The following is a 19,465-nucleotide window of genomic DNA, read 5'->3' as shown; positions in this document are numbered from 1 at the left end:
AGATTTTATGATACTAGGTTTACAAAACTCATGCTGTAGAAAGACATTTATGAAAATGTACTTTCCATTATTTTTCTGCACAAAAAACTCTGGAGGCATATTAGTATAGTAGTAAGGATGGAGTGTGGAACCAGACTTCCCGACAGTACTGCCAGTGAGTTTTGCTCACGATTAGCTGCATTTCTTCAGGCAAATTACTGATGTTTTTCTGTGCCTGAAATGTCCCCATCTGTAAAATGGGGTTAATAATAGCATGTTACTTTTTAGGGTTATGGTATCGATTCAGTGAGTGACTACAATGTGAAGTGCTTTGAATATGTCTGATTCAGAATAATCCTTGTCCCCCTCCCCAAATGTCAGTGCAGCCTCTCTTTTCTACAAAATGCATATCATACTCGGACAACACTAAGGCAATATATGTGTGATCCAAAATCAAGCCGGTAACCATGAGATACAAATGTGGCAATGATGTGGCCCAAATCCCATCATTTTCCAATCCTATAGCCATGATAAATGCTAATCTTCTAGGATGGCACTCAGTGCCACTGTGCTTAGATAGTACCTCAGCATCCTTCTCAACACAGAGCTCTAGAATAGACAAGTGAGAAGAAACCCATTCTGTTCATGTATTCATGATGTTTGAATCTAAACTTTAACTGTAAAACTTGTCAGGATCCAAAGACAAAACTTAAGACTGACACATCCACTCCACTTGTTGCTTTAGTGTGATATTTTTCATGGTGGCTTTAGTAAATTCCCACAAGACTTTGGTTTTACCTGTTTCTTTCTTCATATGCAAAGATGTGCATTTTTAATGAGCCATTATGAATACTGGTATATGAAAATGCGCTTTTGTGCTTTGTTAGAGGTGCATTCTATTAGAAGTCATCTGTTTGACAGTATACTCACTTCTCATGATATTCTATTTTTTAGGGATTGGAAAGAGGTTTTCAACACTTGCTAGAAGAGATCTGTTCCTATTATAAATGAAAAACCATCTTACAGATGCACACTATTCTCAAAGAAAGGAACCTACATGCACAGAGATCAAGAAATAGAAGCTAGATAGCAGGAGTGATCTAAATTATTGAAGATGACCCTGTCATAATTTGTTTTCAAAAAGAGATTGATCTTTTTCATTGGCCTTTGCTAAGATTAAGATGAGTAAACCTAGGGAAGTGAGGGGTCTATGGTCTGTTGGGAAGAACAGAAAGTCTAGCCATTCTGTCCTCTCTGCCCCAAGAGTAATAATCCCCTAGGGGTCCCATTCCTCCCCATTAAAAAGCACAGCTGAGAAACACTTTATGGGAAGTTTAAGACCAACTAGCAGTAGGCTATTTCTATTGGAAGCTAAGCTGTCTATTCCAAAGGGAAGTCTCAGCTGCAGGGATGGGACAGATGGCAGAATTCTGAAGGTAGAGCTCCTGCTGGACCAAATATAAGTACATGTCATTTTACAAAATACATAATATCATTAATATTTGAGCACTTATTCTGAACCAGACACTATGCTAAAGTTCTTACTCATTCAATCTTTATTGACACAATAACTCTGAGAGGTAGGGACTAGCATCCCTGTTGAATGTATGAGAAAACTGAGGTGTAGGAAGGTTAAATTGTTTGCCTCGGGACGTGTTGCCAGTAACAGGCAAGGTTAGGACTTGATCTTGGTATCCTTGACTCCAGAGTCTCTGTACGTAACTACACTGAGGGTCCTTGTGCTTATGGGATAACTGCCAAGTCCCATCCTGCTAGGTCTCAATGGCTAGTGAGAATTTCTATGCAGGCAGGTACTAGCAGATGACAGAGGATGTCAGAAACAGCTATTACTCAGGGGTCAATACTCTACATGGGGCTGGAGAACCTTCTGGATAAATAGAAGGTCAGGAACTTGATCGTCAGGGAGGATTTTGATCTGATGAGCCTCCAGCAATGCCCTATGCCCTACATGCTCCAAAGCAAAGCAGACACTGTTAACTCAGGGACCTTAGGGTGGGCTAGACAAAGATGGACCTTAGGGTGGGCTAGACAAAGATGGACTTACTATCCTTAAACTGGCTGTAAAGAAGAAATGACAGGCCTGTATACCCTTGGGATCATCTGGAATAGCCCAGATGGGACTAGGGCTAGTAACCCCAAATAAATTTGACAGTAGTTTTAACAGCAAAAATCACTTACGAAGCATATTAAACGCACACATTTAGAATAATGTCTCCCTTCAATTAGTTTTGAAGGGATAGGCATGTATCGAAGGGAAAATACTGTATTCCAAACTTGTGAAATAGTTTGATACAAGTCAATGACTATACCAAAGGGGCACAGATTAAGCACAGCACTGAGCTTATCACAGGTTTATTAAAACAGGTAGAAATATCAAGTTAATGTCTAATCTAAAATCTTATCTTTAAAAACAGGTCTTGAAAAATAAGAACTTGATAGTGAAGAGACAAAACTAGAGGCTGATTGGTAGACAGACAAGGTTTATCTTTTTCTTAATGAGTGAACAACTATTTATGCTCAATTTTAACCTAATTAAAACATCCAATATTCACTGAGGTCCTTTTCACTGATGGTGAAAAGAATGAAATTGATCTGTATAACAGGTGAGTGGCCAAATGTTAGGAGCAGGTGGTTCATACCACATGGCTTACCTTAACCAAATACTACATCCTGCAAACAAAAAATGAAAATTAAAATGGGCATGTAATTCTTTCTGAATCCGTTAAGGTTATCCTCATGGCACCAAGATATCTGGGGACAGTTAAATTTGTGTTGTTGTTGTTTTTTGAAGGCAAGCATTTGTTTTGTAACAGCAGAGTAGCAAGGGAGGATGAACATGGAAATGGAATTTGGATTGCTCTTATTATCAGTGGCTTGGAAAAGTTTAAAAGCTAAGCATGGCCTTCAAGGGTATTGAAATCCGTCAGTCAGACATAAATGGCAAGTATTTTCCTTACATTCAGACATCCTGTTCAAAAGGAAAGGGTCTATGCTGTTTTACTTGGAATGTCTTTGATATGTTTTTACCTTTTAATTAAAATTTATTTTTAAAATACGCAAGTTAAAGTTCTCCCTCATAACCATCCTACTTTTCCAATATACTTGCTCAGAAGTAAGAACCATTAGCAATTTGAAGTTTACCATTCTGGATACTTTTCTGTGCACATAGATCTGAGTAAAATGTTTAATTTTACAAAACAGGATCTATTTATCTATCTAGATACATTCTCCCGAAACTTCCTTTTTTTCTTAGTATATGACGAACACTTTTCCCTCTTAGTGTATACAGATCCACTTCATTATTTTTAATGGCTGTCTCGTATTGTACAGTCTGGGTATGCCAAAATACATTTACTATTCCCTATTGATTAGTGTTTAGGGAATACCGATCTTTGAAGTATTACAGATAATATTGCAAAGAACATTAGAGAGGTACTGAAGGATACATACAGAAAGACCATTTCTCTACAGTAGATAATAAGTAAAAATGCTGGGCCAAGGCATATGAGCATTTGTAATTTTGACAAGTAATAGTAAATCGCCTGCTTTTCCTTGATCGTTAGTGAGGCTGAATGCCTTAGTATAATGACCTTGGCCATTTGGTCATCTTCCATGGATTTATAACTGTTTGTCATTTTAAAAAAATGAGTTATCTTTCTTTTTTCTTTTGGATTTATAGGAGCTCTTTGCATCTTGATGCTTAGTAACAAATTCTGGAGTCAGGGAGATCTGAGTTTAAGTCCCAGTTTTGCTTCTTTCTTATTAGATGACATTGGCATTTTGTCTAAAGTCTCCAGTCCTCAGAGTGTTTATATAAAAAACAAGGATAACAAGACTACACACATGATAGATTTTTCTTGAGTTTTGAAAATAATACAGTGTTGGGGCACCTGGGTGGCTCAGTCAGTCGTTAAGCGTCTGCCTTCTGCTCAGGTCATGATCCCAGGGTCCTTGGATCGAGCCCCGAATGGGGTTCCCTGCTCAGTGGGAGGCCTGCTTCTTCCTCTCCCACTCCCCCTGCTTACGTTCCCTCTCTCGCTATGTCTTTCTCTGTCAAATAAATAAATAAAATCTTTTAAAAAATAAGAAAAATAATAGTGTTTGTTAGATTTTAAGATGATGCTTGGTACAGATGCAATCTTTATGCAATAAAGATTATTTGTTCTTTATGTTGCAACTACTTTCCTCATGTTGCTAGTTGACTTAAGATTTTGTTTGCAGGGGGCGCCTGGGTGGCTCAGTGGGTTAAGCCGCTGCCTTCGGCTCAGGTCATAATCTCAGGGTCCTGGGATTGAGTCCCGCATCGGGCTCTCTGCTCAGCAGGGAGCCTGCTTCCCTCTCTCTCTCTCTGCCTGCCTCTCTGCCTGCGTCTCTGTCTACTGTGATCTCTCTCTGTCAAATAAATAAATAAAATCTTTAAAAAAAAAAAAAAGACTTTGTTTGCAGAAATTACCACTTTACAGAAATTTTGCATTTAGATATAGTCAAATCTCTCACTACCCCTGTCCTCCTTTTGGGCTTTTGGGTTTTGCATAATGCTAAGAATACCTAGATTATGGGGGTACCTGGGTGGCTCAGTGGGTTAAGCCTCTGCCTTCGGCTCAGGTCGTAATCTCAGGGTCCTGGGATCAAGCCCCGCATCTGGCTCTCTGCTCAGCGGGGAGCCTGCTTCCCCCTCTCTCTCTCTGCCTGTCTCTCTGCCTACTTGTGATCTCTGTCTGTCAAATAAATAATAAAATCTTTGGGGGAAAAAAAAGAATACCTAGATTATGAACAAATATATTCTCTTAAATTCCTCACAGCACATTTACAGTTTCAATTTTTGTACTTTACATCACTATTTGTTTCTGAGCATGGTGCCAAGTTGTTCTGTATTTTGAGGTTCCTATTATTTTATCACTCATTTGAAATGCAGATGTCATCATCTACCAAATTCCAAGGTATTTCTGCACTCTTTATTTTAGTCCCTTTACCTATTTACCCTCTTCTGTGTCAGCACCATGGCATTTTAGCTACTTATCTCATGGTATGCTTTGACCCTTGATAAGGCAAGACCCTAACTCTTTTTATCTTTTGGTTATATTTATTCGTCACCGATCTTCTACATTAGAATGCATCCAGACAAGTGTGGCCTTGTTTGTCTTTCCTTGTTGCATCTCCATTGACTAAAACAACACTTAGCCCAGAATAGGCATTCCATATATATGATTTGAGTAAACAAACTTAAATCTAACAGTCTTTTTTACACCCATACATTTTTTTGCCTTTCTTTAAAAATTTTTATTGTTAAGTAAATACAAAAAACCAATGTAGAACAAAAGTATAGACACCCTTGTAACGATTATCCTATATCTAATTTTTAGGAAAAAAAATAAAGCAATTCTGCCTTCTATGTAATTACTGCACCAGCTATAGTAGTTTTAAAAGCAGTCGTATTGGTAAGATCTTTATTTCTTTGTATATGAAGATTTGACGATTATGTACTGTTCGTACTAGTAAAAGGATATTATGTAGTCCGCTATTTTTTTTCTAGGAAGAACAAACAGCTACTCCTTGGAACTTCCACCTTCCGTGAGCTAGATGAATGCCATTGACATAAATAGAGCTTCAGGTTCTTTCTGTATCTCTCAAAGACTGGTGAGATGTTCAGAGTGGAGGGCAGATTTCATATGGCTTTCTGTTCTTGATTATCTTTTAAATAAAAGTTTAATTATTTTAATTATAAAAATTTTATGACACTAACATTTAAATGGAATGAAGAAAAATAAGGGAGGAAAACAATTCATTTTTCTTCTTCACCGGCTATTTCTGATATCAATTTGGAAATACTGGAAAGAAAGTACTGGAAATATTGGAAGGAAAGAGAATATCAGAGACATGGGCAGTGAGGAGGTGAAGCACCTGAAATGCTTCACTCCAAATATAGCTTCATGTTGTTGATGTTTTGCTGACACTGGCCAGGGAAATGCTCAGGCTGATGTAAGGTTGGATAGACAAGGGCATGACGGACTCAGACTGAAAACCCTGAACTACAGAAGGGGTGGGAAAGAGAGCCTGTTGAAAGGGATACCTGAGAGGTATCTGTGACCCTGACGGCTGGACTAAAATCACCTGCATCACCTGCGAACTGATTAGAAATGCACATTTTGGGGTCCCACCTTAGACCGAATCAGAGACTTTGTGGTGGGAACAGCAATCCATGTTTAAACAAGCCCTCCAAGTGACTCCATTGCTGGCAGAAGTTTGAGAACTACTGTTTCAGTGCAAAAGAAGGGGATATGGGGAGTTAAAGAATCTGACAACTAATAAAATCCTTGTCTCTGTCATCAACTTCCATGTCATGAGGATAAAAGAGAAGTTGGGACGAATTATTTGAGAAAATATGGCAAGACTGGCCGTCGGCTGTAACTTTAGGAACTGGTAGGCAAGTTAGGTACTTTCTATAGTGCCTCCTTCTTAGCAAGATTCACATACACTGTCATGGGGCAGAACTGTTTAACTGGATTTTAATAAACCAAAACTTTTCTGCTCCCTGCCCTGAGCCCCTATGACAACAAACCATTCCCATGATTGCAGCTCAGCAAAACTAGGCTGTTGTGGTTTTCCATAGCTTGCCTATTGAGAAGTGCCTTCTAACACATAGCATGACGACTATAGTTAATACTACTGTATTGTGTACCTGAAATTTGCAAAGAAAGTGGATCTTCAGCATTCTCTCTCTTAAAAAAAATAAAATAGAAAATGGTAGGGGCCCCCTGGATGGCTCAGTCAGTTAAGCGTCCTGCTTTTGATTTTAGCTCAGGTCATGATCTCAGGATCATTCGATTGAGCCCTGAGTCTGGCTCCAGGCTGGGAGTGGAACCTACTTGGGATTCTCTCCCCTTCTCTCTCTGCCCCTCCCTACTTGCAGGAAGGCATGCAGATGCCCTCTCCCTCCCTTCCTCTCTCTCTCTCTCTCTCTCAAATAAAAGTAAAGATGTTGAGAGCAAAGACAAAAAAGAAGTGCCTTCTCCAGCCACATGGGTTCTGGACTGAGGCCATTGCCCTTTTGTGGCTTAGCAAAATGACTTACTGCTAATATCAGTCAAGTCGACGACTTCATCTAAAATATTTACATTACCTGAAATAAACCTGCAAGGCCCCAAACTATGCTCTGACTCTCTCCACTTTGCCACCTTGAGGAGTGCTGGTTGAGTTGCTGGCAAGATACTCAGGCACTTGGAAAAAAAGTTTTTTGACTATTTCTACTCATTCCTTTTAATGGAGGAAAGTGAAGCTTTAAAGAAATATGTTGGACTTTAATATAAATGTTTTCAATCCATTGTCATGAATCGGTGCAACAGGTAAGATTCTCAGCCATTATCTCCTGCTGTCTCTCACTCTCACTGGTGTCCCTGTCTCTTGTGTAGCCCTTAACTTCCGCTTTGGAGATCCAGCCTTGTTATGGTCCCCATCTGGTGGCTGACACACCATGTGACATGCTCTCTGTTGCAAATTTGCACGCTAAATCACAGGAAGAGATGGAACTCAATTAATAACCGTTATGTTTTTTAAGTTCAAGATCCGCATTCTTACAACACAGTGTATATTCAGTCTACACTTGTCTCTGTATATTTTAGAAGTAACTATTTAAGATCCAGATTTCTGGTGAATTCAAAACAAGAGACGGAACTCTAGAGTGTGTTTTATTAAGAGAAAATCCCTCTGAAAGAAAAGAAAAGGAATTGGCTTTCCTTCCTCATTTGCTGGCCTCTGAGGTCTGAAATATGTCATACTTCTCCTTTCTCTTTAAAAAGACAGAAACTTCTTATTCTTTAGGATTGTGAGGAAAACAAAGCTTTTTTTTGACTAAGGAATCAGTGAGATGCCCACTTTTCTTAATCTCCCATTGACAATTAAAGCCACTCTCTATCCCAGGGAGATGAAGCCACTCTTCAGGTAGTTTAAATAAAAACAAAACAAAACAAAACACACAACACACTGACCACTGGTGTCTTGTAATTTGGGAAAATATATCTGCTGGTATGCAATAGTCACACAATAAGCCCTTTTTATAGATGTAAAAATTATGGGTTCACTTTAAGTTTAATCCTCCTATTAAACTGATGACCTTTGGCTACTGTCTCCTTTATGCACTGCAGGATCTTACTTTTCATATCATCTGGTGATCTTTACAATTTCCATTCCGACTTGTACTTGTTTTAATGTTAGTTTTCTTGGACTGATATACACAATACATCATTTTAAATCTCATCTGATTTTCCTTCTGAGAGGTTTATGTGCTGTGTCCATATGGACAGCATCATCGAAAGAATGATGGAGGCACGTTTAAATCAAAGGCACTTCTCAGGTTTTTCCCATTATCGGAGTTGTGGGGTGGGATAGGGAAAAGAAGGTTTGGGATTCATATAGAATTGCAGGTAAGAAAGAACCAAAAGAAGCTTTGGGATATGGGTAGAAGTGGGTTCAAGCCCAACTCTGTCACTGGACTACTTAACTAGATGAACTATGTTGGCTCATTTTAATCTGAGCTATAGTTTTCTCCTCTATAAAATAAATATCATAATAATTACAAGAATAAACAGCAGTTATTGACTGCTATATGCCTTATTCCATGTGTGGAACTTTTCTTAGTTTATTTGAAATCCATGAAATAGTCCTGTGAGATAGAAATAATTTTTCTCCTAGAGGAAATCAAGGCTAAGAGGGGCCATCAAGGCTAAGAGGATATATAATAAGGAATATATCCTGTTGTGTCCTCTAAAGACAACACCCTTCCTGTTAAAATAGTACCAGGGTTGGAAGTCTGTGTACAGGTCAAATGAGAGGCTGAATTTGAAGCATTTTCTAAACTGTGTACATAGTAGTTCCACCAAAGCTCATGTGCTTTGTGTACGTAGTGTGCTTTTCTAGAAAAATATATTTATATACTGATAATTTTAAGGGTAACATGCTTCTTTGTAAGATGTTTAAAAACTAAAAAGTGGGGCGCCTGGGTGGCTCAGTGGGTTAAGCCGCTGCCTTCGGCTCAGGTCATGATCTCAGGGTCCTGGGATCGAGTGCCGCATCGGGCTCTCTGCTCAGCAGGGAGCCTGCTTCCCTCTCTCTCTCTCTGCCTGCCTCTCTGCCTACTTGTGATCTCTGTCTGTCAAATAAATAAATAAAATCTTTAAAAAAAAAAAAACTAAAAAGTGATACCCACGAACACAACGGTTAGTCTTGGGCAAATTTGTAGTTTGCTTCATGTACTACTCCTCATTCCCTAACAGCAGGCTTTTTCTTTTATAAAAGGGCCCCAAATTTTAAATTTTATGAATATATAAAATTCCTTGTCCATTGTCCCTCATGTGAGGTAGGGGAGGGGGTCGTAGTGTTGATCAATTCCTAATTTTAAAATAAAGAATTTTTTAAAGTATAATCAATTATCATCATCATTAGATGAAAAGAAGGGATATTTTTGCTCCAGAAAAGGAAGAATGTAATCTCAGAACAAAGTGTGGTCCTTTAAACTGAACACACTTAGTAGTAGGAGAAACTCTTGACATTGTCTTTGATCTTTTTATTTTGCTGCCAAACAGGGAAACTCCATCATGGATCAACATGGGTCACCAGACCAAATTTGAAGATCATTATTTTAAAAGCCATGAAGGAAGCTGAAAAACTAGGGACGGAAAGCAAACAGACCTACTAGGTGAGAATGCATGTTTGCTTTTAGTAGTTCAGGATAGCAATTCAAACCATGGGCTCCACGCTTAGGCTGCCCAGGTGTAAATCCTCCCTCTTCTTCGAGATATACCGACTTTCTTTAAGTTCCTAAGTCTCACTATTCTCTGCAGGTAACATGAATATAATAATAATGCCTGTGATTATTGTGAAAATTAAACAGGATAATTTGTCCAGGAACCAATATAATTAGCCCTCAAAAATTTTAGTTTTAAAATTAACTTATTGTTAACATGTTATTATTAATAATTATAATTCTTTTATTCTTATTTCTTCTTCTTATTATTAATTTATTTAGCTTCTTTGATTTTCTGTGTTCCCATCTGTAAAATGGAGATAAAAATAACCAGCTTGGAGGGCTGTTGTGCAGCTTAAATGAGATGATGTCTTTGGCTCTTCCCAACCCCTCTTTTCTACCCTACTTGGAATTCTGTCCCAGGTTCCACCCAATCCCCCTATCATGTTACCTGTTCCATTTGTTTGTCCCTTAAAGTCCTGTATGCATGAAGGCAATTTCATCAATATACCACCTTGGGAAAGTTTTAAACAAGCACACTAAAAATCCTAAAAGCAAAACACATGCATGTTGATCACTTAAAAAACTCTGTGATGTCTATTTTGGAGCTCTGCTTAAAAAGAATTATTATGAATATGAAAGAAAAAAAATCTCCAGCTTGGATACAATAAATAATAGTAAGACCACAGGTCTGCTTTCTTTCCTACCTAAATCTATATTTTTAGATGTTCACTAGCCTGGGCAACTCAGAGAGTCAGCCGTGATGCTGCGCATCTCCCTTACCTCTTGCCCACCTGTCACCATGGCTGTTATGTCTGGATTGTGACCCTTCTTTTGATTAATTTAGGGTGGAGTCTGAGATCTGGACAGTGATGGAGTCAAAAAAGGAGGGATAGACAGCCTATATACCTATATTGCTATAATCATGGCTCCTCAATGAAGAAAGTCTTATTTTTTTTCTAACACATATCTCTCTATTCAAATCTAAAATTGTTTAATCCACCATGCGATGGAACTGATACACCTGTGTGATACTGGAGAAGTCCTGTCACTTTTATTTCTTCACTTACATGATGAAGAAGTTGGATTAGGACCTCTAAGATCTGCTTTAATCATCCACAAGAATGTGTACTGAGGAGTAGGGAATGGTACGAGGTTATTTTAGAAGACTACAAGTAAGTGACTGAGAAGAGGGAACATGATAGAGAGGTATTATGCTCCTTTGAAAATTCCTCAAATATACAAGTAAATCATGGGCTAACATAAATTAACATGAGTAGAACTTAAAAATCCAAATGAAGGCGGGGAATGGGTATGCATATGTAAAGTTGATGGTGAGAGATAACTTTTATTGGCAAACCCCAGTATATTAAAACTAGAGGTTTTATCCTGAACTTTTGAGGTGGGCACTTTTTTTTTTTTAAGATTTTAGTTATTTATTTGATACAGAGAGAGAGATCACAAGTAGGCAGAGAGGCAGGCAGAGAGAGGAGGGGGAAAGCAGGCTCCCCGCTGAGCAGAGAGCCCGATCCGGGACTCAATCTCAGGACCCTGAGATCATGACCCAAGCCAAAGGCCCAACCCACTGAGCCACCCAGGTGCCCAAGGTGGGCTCTTTTAACAAATATGAAGAAGAGCTCAAATGTATTGTTCTTGTTATGTTAGAGGTGGCAGGGTTGGGGTTGGGGGGGGGTGGGAAGAGCTTAGAAAAATCCATGACTGTTAAATCAAGAGAGAAGTAGAAAAGAAAGTAAGCTCTGTCTCATCTTTCGAGGTTCAACATGCTATCACCAGTCAGTCTGCTCTGAATCATAACCTTTCCAAGTTTGTCAACTTTGAATTTCTGGATGGGAAAAATTTAAGCAGGGAAAAATGAATTCTATAATGTAATGTTTATGAACCTCTGGGCTTCTGCTAAATTGATTTGACTAATTTACTTGTTTGAGGGTTACCTAAACTGAATGGAATGGTGACCTGTCCTCTTCTATTAGGGACACTGACCAATCTTCAAAAGCATTCAAGACAAGTTTCTGTTAAAGACCAAGTGCTTTTATTGTTTTTTTTTCCTATCCTAAGGGGATATTTTGCATTACTGAGGATAATATAAATATTATCCTGTAATAGTTTGAGGTTGAGAAAGGGCAAAGATCCTAAAGTGTTTTTTTCTGTAGTGCTTAGAATATAGCATCATGTCAAATTGACAGAAGAAATGTTAAGAGTAGATTTTCTTTTCCAGCTACATTGAAGTAAAACATATGAAAGTATCTCTTTGTGCTGTATACACATTTTTTCTTCTATTCTCTTCCCCCATGAATTTGATTACACTTTCCTGCAACTTTGGAGGATAAAAGCTTCTCACTTTCTGGAGCATTCATTTCCTGGCCTTCTCTCTACTGCTGGAAAAATGAGTTGATTCACAGGGAAATTGGATAATCTAATGTAAAGCAGTTAGGTTCTAGATCAATATTCTGTGAAATATCCCTGACACACATGTTTTCTTATTCTTTCTTTCATTATTCTTAAAATGAGCTGTAACAGTGGGGGTGGGGGTGGGAAGCTTTCAAGTAAAACACATTACACAATAGAATGCATGAAAAATTTAAGAGCAATAAGTAAGAGAACTGAAATATTAGCAAATAAAATAACTTCAGATACAGTAATAAATTAAAACAGATTGGAGATGGCAAATAAAAATCACTTGCAAGTAACTGAGCATCTTGAACATGGAAGTACACACAGATTTTCCTTTGAGTATCTGATCAGATCTCTCCCGTTGCACAAGTACTCCGAGTGCCAACATAGTCATCGCATAGGGAAATGAGACCACTTAGAACACATGGAAAAGAATTGGCATGCTCCAAAATAGATCTTGGAAAGTTTATCATCTCCAAGTGAGTGAATAGGAAACTTGACCATTTTTAGGCTAATTAAAATTTGATGTATTTGTACTTGCCATTTTTAGACCATGTTTCCCCCTACATCATTAAGACCATATATATCATGGGTTTCTGACTAATTTTCATGTAAGTAATCAGAATGTAGTTTGGAAATTCTATTTAAAATCATATTTTGTTAAGAGGTGTGTTTTGCATTTTTACAGCAGAAGTTACAATAATAAAAGCAGATTAAGTTTTTAAATTTGACTCTGCTTTTTATGAATGAGGTGTCAGCTTGGCAAAGTACAATTTCCTCTTCTTGTAAACCACAGGGCAGCGTGGAATACTATTAGCATGGGTATATCTCATGACTGCTGTAAAGATTCATATTTAGAACAAATTAGAAAAACCACTATTTAATTCATTTATTTTCTGAGAAAAAGAGAGAACTCCATGGATCTGCTGTTGAGAAATACGTAAGAATGCAAAACTGAAAGACACATTATATCATTATAACAAGCTTTGTTAAGATTTTAACATTAATTTATAACAAGCACATTCCCCTTTTTGCATTTACTTACTCTGGAGCCAGACCTCCTTGATTTCATTTCCAGAGCTGTCATGGGTTAGCTGTGTGTTCTTCCATTGGTGACTTACCTCTCTGTGCTTTAGTTTCTTCATTGGGCAAAAAGATAATAATGGTACCTACCTGAGAGGCCTGCTGTGAAGATGAAGTATATTAACATCTATAATATATTTATATTTTTATATACATTTATGTAATATACACAAATATGTACATATGTACATATTTGTGTATATACATAAATATGTATATATTACTGGCTCATAGTAAGTTCTATGTAAATGCTACTATTACCATTATCACCATTATTAAAATAGTTCAATAAATATATATATTTTTTTCAATAAATACATTTTTTATCTAAGTTTCCTAGAAGGGTTTTAAAAGATACTCTTTTTAAAAACTGGAAATTACCTTGTTGGGAGTCTGATATTGATCAAAATTTTGCACTGGGCTCCATTTAGACTATGGTCTGGTCAACACCAACACCATAATTTAATTGTTAAGACCCTACCTTGTATAAATTGGCTATAATAAAGGGGTGTCCTCATTCCAGCTAGTTTCACATACTATAACTTGAAATACTTATTTTAAAAAAAATCTCATCTGAACCAAAGAATTTGTGAAAAGTTCTTACTTAGAAATGTCTGCCTTTAGGGATGCCTGGGTGGCTCAGTTGGTTGGGCAGCTGCCTTCGGCTCAGGTCATGATCCCAGCGTCCTGGGATCGAGTCCCACATCGGGCTCCTTGCTCAGCAGGGAGCCTGCTTCTCCCTCTGCCTCTGCCTGTGCTCACTCTCTCCCCACCTCTCTCTCTGATAAATAAATAAAATCTTAAAAAAAAAAATTTAAAGAAATGTCTGCCTTTAAATACAGGCAAGAAGGCAGCCAGATGAAATACATAGTTGACAAAAAACTTTAGATACAATAAAGGCCATGAACAGCAGATATAGTTAAATAACTTACAAAAGTGATTTGGTTTTTAAAAACTCCATGTCCTCCAAGGGTAATATAGGTTAAAATCAGCTCTTATAAACTTGGGTATAGTTTTGTCTTGCAGGGTACTGGTCCCCTTTAATCTTGTTGATATGACACCAGATGGTCAATCCTACTATGAAAAGTTTCATGGAGATTGGAATTTTATCAAAAAGGCTCACCTTCCCCCAAGTCACACTTGCATCACTACTTAAAATTCCTGCTATTATCTTTACTTCCTTTCAAAAAGGCAGATTTTCTGAAGATTTTCAGCTAGATACCAAGAGTTGGTATACCATAAGAAGATCTTATAGGTCACATAAATTGAGAAGTGCCATGGATAGGACAAGATTAAATGGATGTATGCCTTCACTTTGTTGAATAGACATTTATTTAGAGCGCTGGCAATTAAGAGAGTCAACAAGACAGACCTCATGGAATTTATATTCTAATGCTGGTGAGAGAAAAATAAAAGATAGAGTAAAGAAAAGAAAAGAAATGTGGAGTCAGACACAAAACTAAAATGCTCACAAACTGCATTGACTAGAAGGAAATAAGCAAGTTGCTGAGGTAGAGGTTAGTAAGGCAAAGCATACGTCAGAAAGTGCGGGGACTATGGCGGGCCTCCTTGTGGGAGTGACAGCTAAGCTAAGGTCTGAAGTAAGAGACGCAGTTAACCATGGGTGAAAATGGATGAAAGAACATTCCAGATGGAGGAAAGGGCTGGGGTGAGGGCACAGTGGAGTGAGTGGTCCAGGTAGATGAGGCTGCAACAGTAGGCTGTGGCTGCCGGGTCACAGAGGAACCTGAGGCCACAGTGACGAATGTGAGCATGGGTTCAGGTGTCCTTAGAAGCTGTTCAATGGTTGTGGACAGAGGGGATACCTGATCTGGGTTACATCTGAAGATTCCCTTTGGGTGCTGAGCAGAGGACATGGCGGGCAGAGGCACAAGACCTCACCAGCAGACCACATAGGAAGTTGTTGTGGTGGCCTGGGCAAGAGAAGACAGCAAGGGTCTGCATTACAAGTGATGGATAAGCAGCGAAGCCCACTTCTCACAGCTTTCAGTAGGCTGATGTGTAGTATAAAGTTTCAAGCTTGGGAATAAAGATCCAAACTGATTTGATCGAAGAGCACACAGCAGGAAATGCCAGGTTCAAGAGTAAGCTCTTAAATCATTGATAATGCAAATATTATTTTTTTCCTAAAGGGAATAAAGTTTTATTCGATGACTATATTACCTGTAGGCAGCAGTGTTTATAGAAATAGAGTAAGAAAAAAGCAATTGATTTTGGCAAGCAAAGAGGAGCTGAGGGGAAGGTTGTAGAAAGACTTAAGCAGTGGGGGTTTTCCTTAGGAAAGCAGGCTTCTGGAATAAATGGGAATGCTATGAGTGGGAGGTGCTCGGGAAGCTAAGAGAAGAGAAGAGACACTAGAGACAGGCTCTGCCTCTTATGCAATATAGTTTAGGGCATCTTATTTATGTGTTCAACCTTCCTTGTGGTTATGCATGAGGCCATTCATGTGAAGTGTGTGTGTGTGTGTGTGTGTGTGTGTGTGTGTGTGAATGTTCATGACTTCCTGAAATTCTGCAGCTTCTCAAGGAGAGCACTGGACATGGAGTCCAAAGACTAGAGTTCTCAAGGCAGCACTGTCACCTACCGATGGAGAAATAATAAATATGTCATCTCTACCTCAGTTCCTCTTTCATGAGAGCACTGAACTCCTGATCAATAATAAGGATAAAATATTAGTTACCAAGAAAATGTATGACGTTACCTCATATACAAGGAATGCCTCTTTAACAAATTAAAATGCAACTCAATGAGGCTATAACTTCCAGTTTTGATATTTGCTGACTCCAAGTCGCTACTCCTCAAATTTGCCCAGATTATTAATATTTTAGTAGCTAAGAAGAAATGCCAAGTTTCTCATTGACCTTCTATTTACTAAAATAATATATCTAATTTGCAAGAATATACATTTTTCTCATTGGATGCAATAAAATTATTTTCATTTTGAATGGGAAGAAAAGCAACCCAGTAAATTCTTGTTTTTCCTGAATTGGCCCTCGAGCAACAATGATCACTCACCACTTTGCTGGGATTTTGCCTTAATGCCATCTTTGCAGTCTATATGATGTTAAGAATGAAAAAGTGTTCTAATATTGTCCTGACCTTTTAACCCTGTAGTAGGCCCAGGGAATGAGGTGCTAAAGCAATTTGCATTATTGTGTTCTCTGTGTCATGAATTTCTTTGAATCTTGGGCTAAAGAGATCCCATCTCAATGTCTGTAAACATAGATCTCTTCTACAATAACCCTTCAAGCTTGCAAGAATTCTGTCTATCAGACTTAAGGTTAGAGACAAATAATTATGCTGAAGTTTGGGTTAATTAATATATGAGTCACGTGCATTTGAAATTTAAATTTGGCAGCAGGGCAGTTTGCCTTTCCCTTTTCCCTAGCTGCCCCAGTTGACTTTTTGAACACCTGCGAGAGAGGAGATTTCCTCAAACAGCAGAGCCTTCCTTTAACAATTATTATTATCGAAGAGGCTTTTTTTCCCTCTTAAGATGGTCCTGCCATAAGTGCCATTACTTTTGGGCTCCAGGAAAGGATAAATATAGCTTTCATATTTGGCTGACACCAAATTCATCTGTGTTCATAAAAATTAATTTAACAGGTACTTCGTAGAACTAAGTTAGGGTTGGGCAAAAAAAGCCCAAGTTCCTAGAACTGTATCACTCCTCACATTTTTATCGTGGTGCCAGACGTTCCAGCATATGTGCGTCGTCGTCTGGAACATCCCCTTGCTCCAGAGCAGGAACCTGGACTACCACAGGGTATCCCAAAAGGCCAGGTCGTGGTGGTCAGTGTCATAACCACAGCTCCCGCAGCTCCACACAGTTAGAAAGCTGAGCTGAAAGCCTTCAGAAAGAGTGACTTTAAAGTCCATGAAGAGGGGCTCCTAGTTCTCTTATTGAAGGCTCTGATGATTCAAGACAATATATACAAATTATAACAAAAAGATCTCCAAATCATCATCAAGATGTCATTTGACTACAGTGGTGGAGCACAATCTTTTGGCATTAGGTAAACTTAGGTTTGAATTCAAGCCCTGGTGCTTCAGTGATGCGTGAACCTGGGAGCGTCACGTAAGATTTCTGAGTCTGTCTTCTTGTGGAATGGGCTGCATAGCTCCTCATGTGATTGTCATGATAATGACTAAGCATCGAGGAATCCAGCACGCAGTCAGGCCTCAATGACCTGTAGCTGGGTTTGTTATTATTTTAGTGGTATTCCTAAAGTCTCGGAGACATTAACTTGCTGACGACCAGTGATACAAACAATTTAAGATTAATTGCTTCCAGGGCTTTGGTCCATACTGGGAGTATGAGAAGGAAAGTCCAGTTTTTATTCCTCTGCCCACAGAGGTATAAATACTAGCTGACTAGCTTCAGTCTAGTGCAAGAGGCAGGGAGACAAAGATGTATATACTTTGTGCCTAAGAAAGTGTATGGGGGGCAGCTGGAAAACAGTTCTGCATGCTTAAGATGAATGCAATGTTCTGAATATGTGAGCTATGTTTTAATGTAATATATGATATTTATTTTAATGTAATATGTGATATTACTTCTTGCCTGGGGAGGGGGCTGGTCACTGACCACCCAGGTAAGGCTTGCTGACTGAAGAAAACAGAGTTGGTTCTTCGAGTCAACACTGACTCAAGCCAAAAATAATAGTTCCCGGGGTGAGAAATGTGGATGATTTACTGATTTGGAGGATGCCAGAAAGAAGGGGATGAAATCTCTGGAATAACAGTTAGTTGATACCTTAAAAGAGGAAACATATAAGGCTTAATGTGACAAAAATAATTTCAGGGGGAAAAAAGGCACCATATCTAGGGCAACATTTAGGTAAATTTAACTTGTGTCACTAAGAGAAAAGAAACTCTCTTCTACGTGCTGCAGAATACGGAAGAAAAGGTTGACTGTACTTTTTAATCTAGTAAGGAAATAAGAAAAATTAACAGAGCTCCACAACAGAAAAGGGAGAATAAAGTACCAGAAGACAAGTAGAAAATGGTATAATATCTGACTCAGAAAGTGATATTTTCCCCTGAAAAATTCACCTGTGCAACTTCTGGGTGGACAAATACTCTAAGAAATATTTGGATGCAGAAATGCTGGGATTTCTAAATTGTAATCCCTGAAGGTAGGGGCTTATGAAACCCATGTTTACCCCCCCATTACCCTATTATAAAAAAGACATTAAGAGAGTTTATTTCAATGAATGAATGACAAAAAGGAATACTTTACACACACACACACACACACGCACACGTGTGTGCATGCTGCGTGGTACTTCTAGAAGCTCTAAGGAAAGAGATATCAGGATGTGATATTACATCTTGCCTGGGTGGGGGCGGTCACTGACCACGCAGGTAAGGCTAACAGAAGGAAGCAGCATTTAAGTTAAGCTCTAGTGGACTGTAAAATTTCAAAGGGAGATAAAATTAAAAGTCCACATCAAAGTGACTGAAATTATTGTGGACACTTGGTGTCTCCGTTTCCTCCCTTCTCCTTTCTTTCTCAACCCACTACTGAAACTGCTCTTGATTCAATCCAACTGCAATCTCTCACTTCCTACTCCACTTGATTGACTTGTGATGTCCTGCTTAGGTGCCCACTTTTTTTCTCCATGGCTTCCACAACACCACTTGCTCCTGTGCTTCTTCCTCTCACCTAGCCTATAATTTCCATATTTTTTTGCAGACCCTTGTACCTTAAAAAAACAAAACAAAAACTGGTGTTCCTGGGATTCTGACCTAGATGATTTTCTTTTTTGAATTTTTTTCTGGCTTTTTTTTTTTTTAAACTTCCTTTTTCTCTCTCAGTTTTTACTTCTCCGAGGGTGAAATCCTCCATTCTTTCACCATCAGCTGAAACAGAGAGACAGACTTCTGTCTCCCAAATCCATATCTCTAAAACAAAATGCTGTCTCCAGCCACAACTTTCTGTGTCTACTTTTACTGGATATGGTCACATGAATAAGTTGAATGCATCACATTCCAAGTTAAATTCTTTACCTTCCGTCCCTAAAATATTCCTTGTCCCGACGATGTGAATGACGTCCATCTCTCCTATTATTTGTGAAAGAAATACTATCGCCTATTTTCCTCAGTCGTGCCACCTCCATTTTCTACCATATACCCACTTCCACCAAAGCTATCCCTACAATAATCTCCTGATTGTTTTCTTTCGTTTTCTATCTCCCCTTCCACCCA

The 19,465-nt window shown here is 38.5% G+C and overlaps 1 protein-coding gene and 1 long non-coding RNA gene across 2 annotated transcripts in view; one reads left to right on the top strand and one right to left on the bottom strand.

Annotated features, from left to right (window-relative positions):
- The window catches only part of LOC116569070, a 49,202-nt gene that overhangs the window by 17,268 nt on the left and 12,469 nt on the right, over positions 1-19,465 (top strand). The window contains exon 2 of the long non-coding RNA XR_004276845.1: positions 9,579-9,691. This is a non-coding gene — a long non-coding RNA (uncharacterized LOC116569070). The remainder of the gene's footprint in view (positions 1-9,578; positions 9,692-19,465) is intronic.
- The window catches only part of CALCR (calcitonin receptor), a 150,862-nt gene that overhangs the window by 125,644 nt on the left and 5,753 nt on the right, over positions 1-19,465 (bottom strand). The gene's annotated exons all lie outside the window — the stretch shown is intronic.

This window comes from Mustela erminea, chromosome 11 (genome assembly GCF_009829155.1).
Source record: "Mustela erminea isolate mMusErm1 chromosome 11, mMusErm1.Pri, whole genome shotgun sequence".
NCBI lineage: Eukaryota > Metazoa > Chordata > Mammalia > Carnivora > Mustelidae > Mustela > Mustela erminea.
This window is presented reverse-complemented; position numbering and strand designations above follow the sequence as displayed.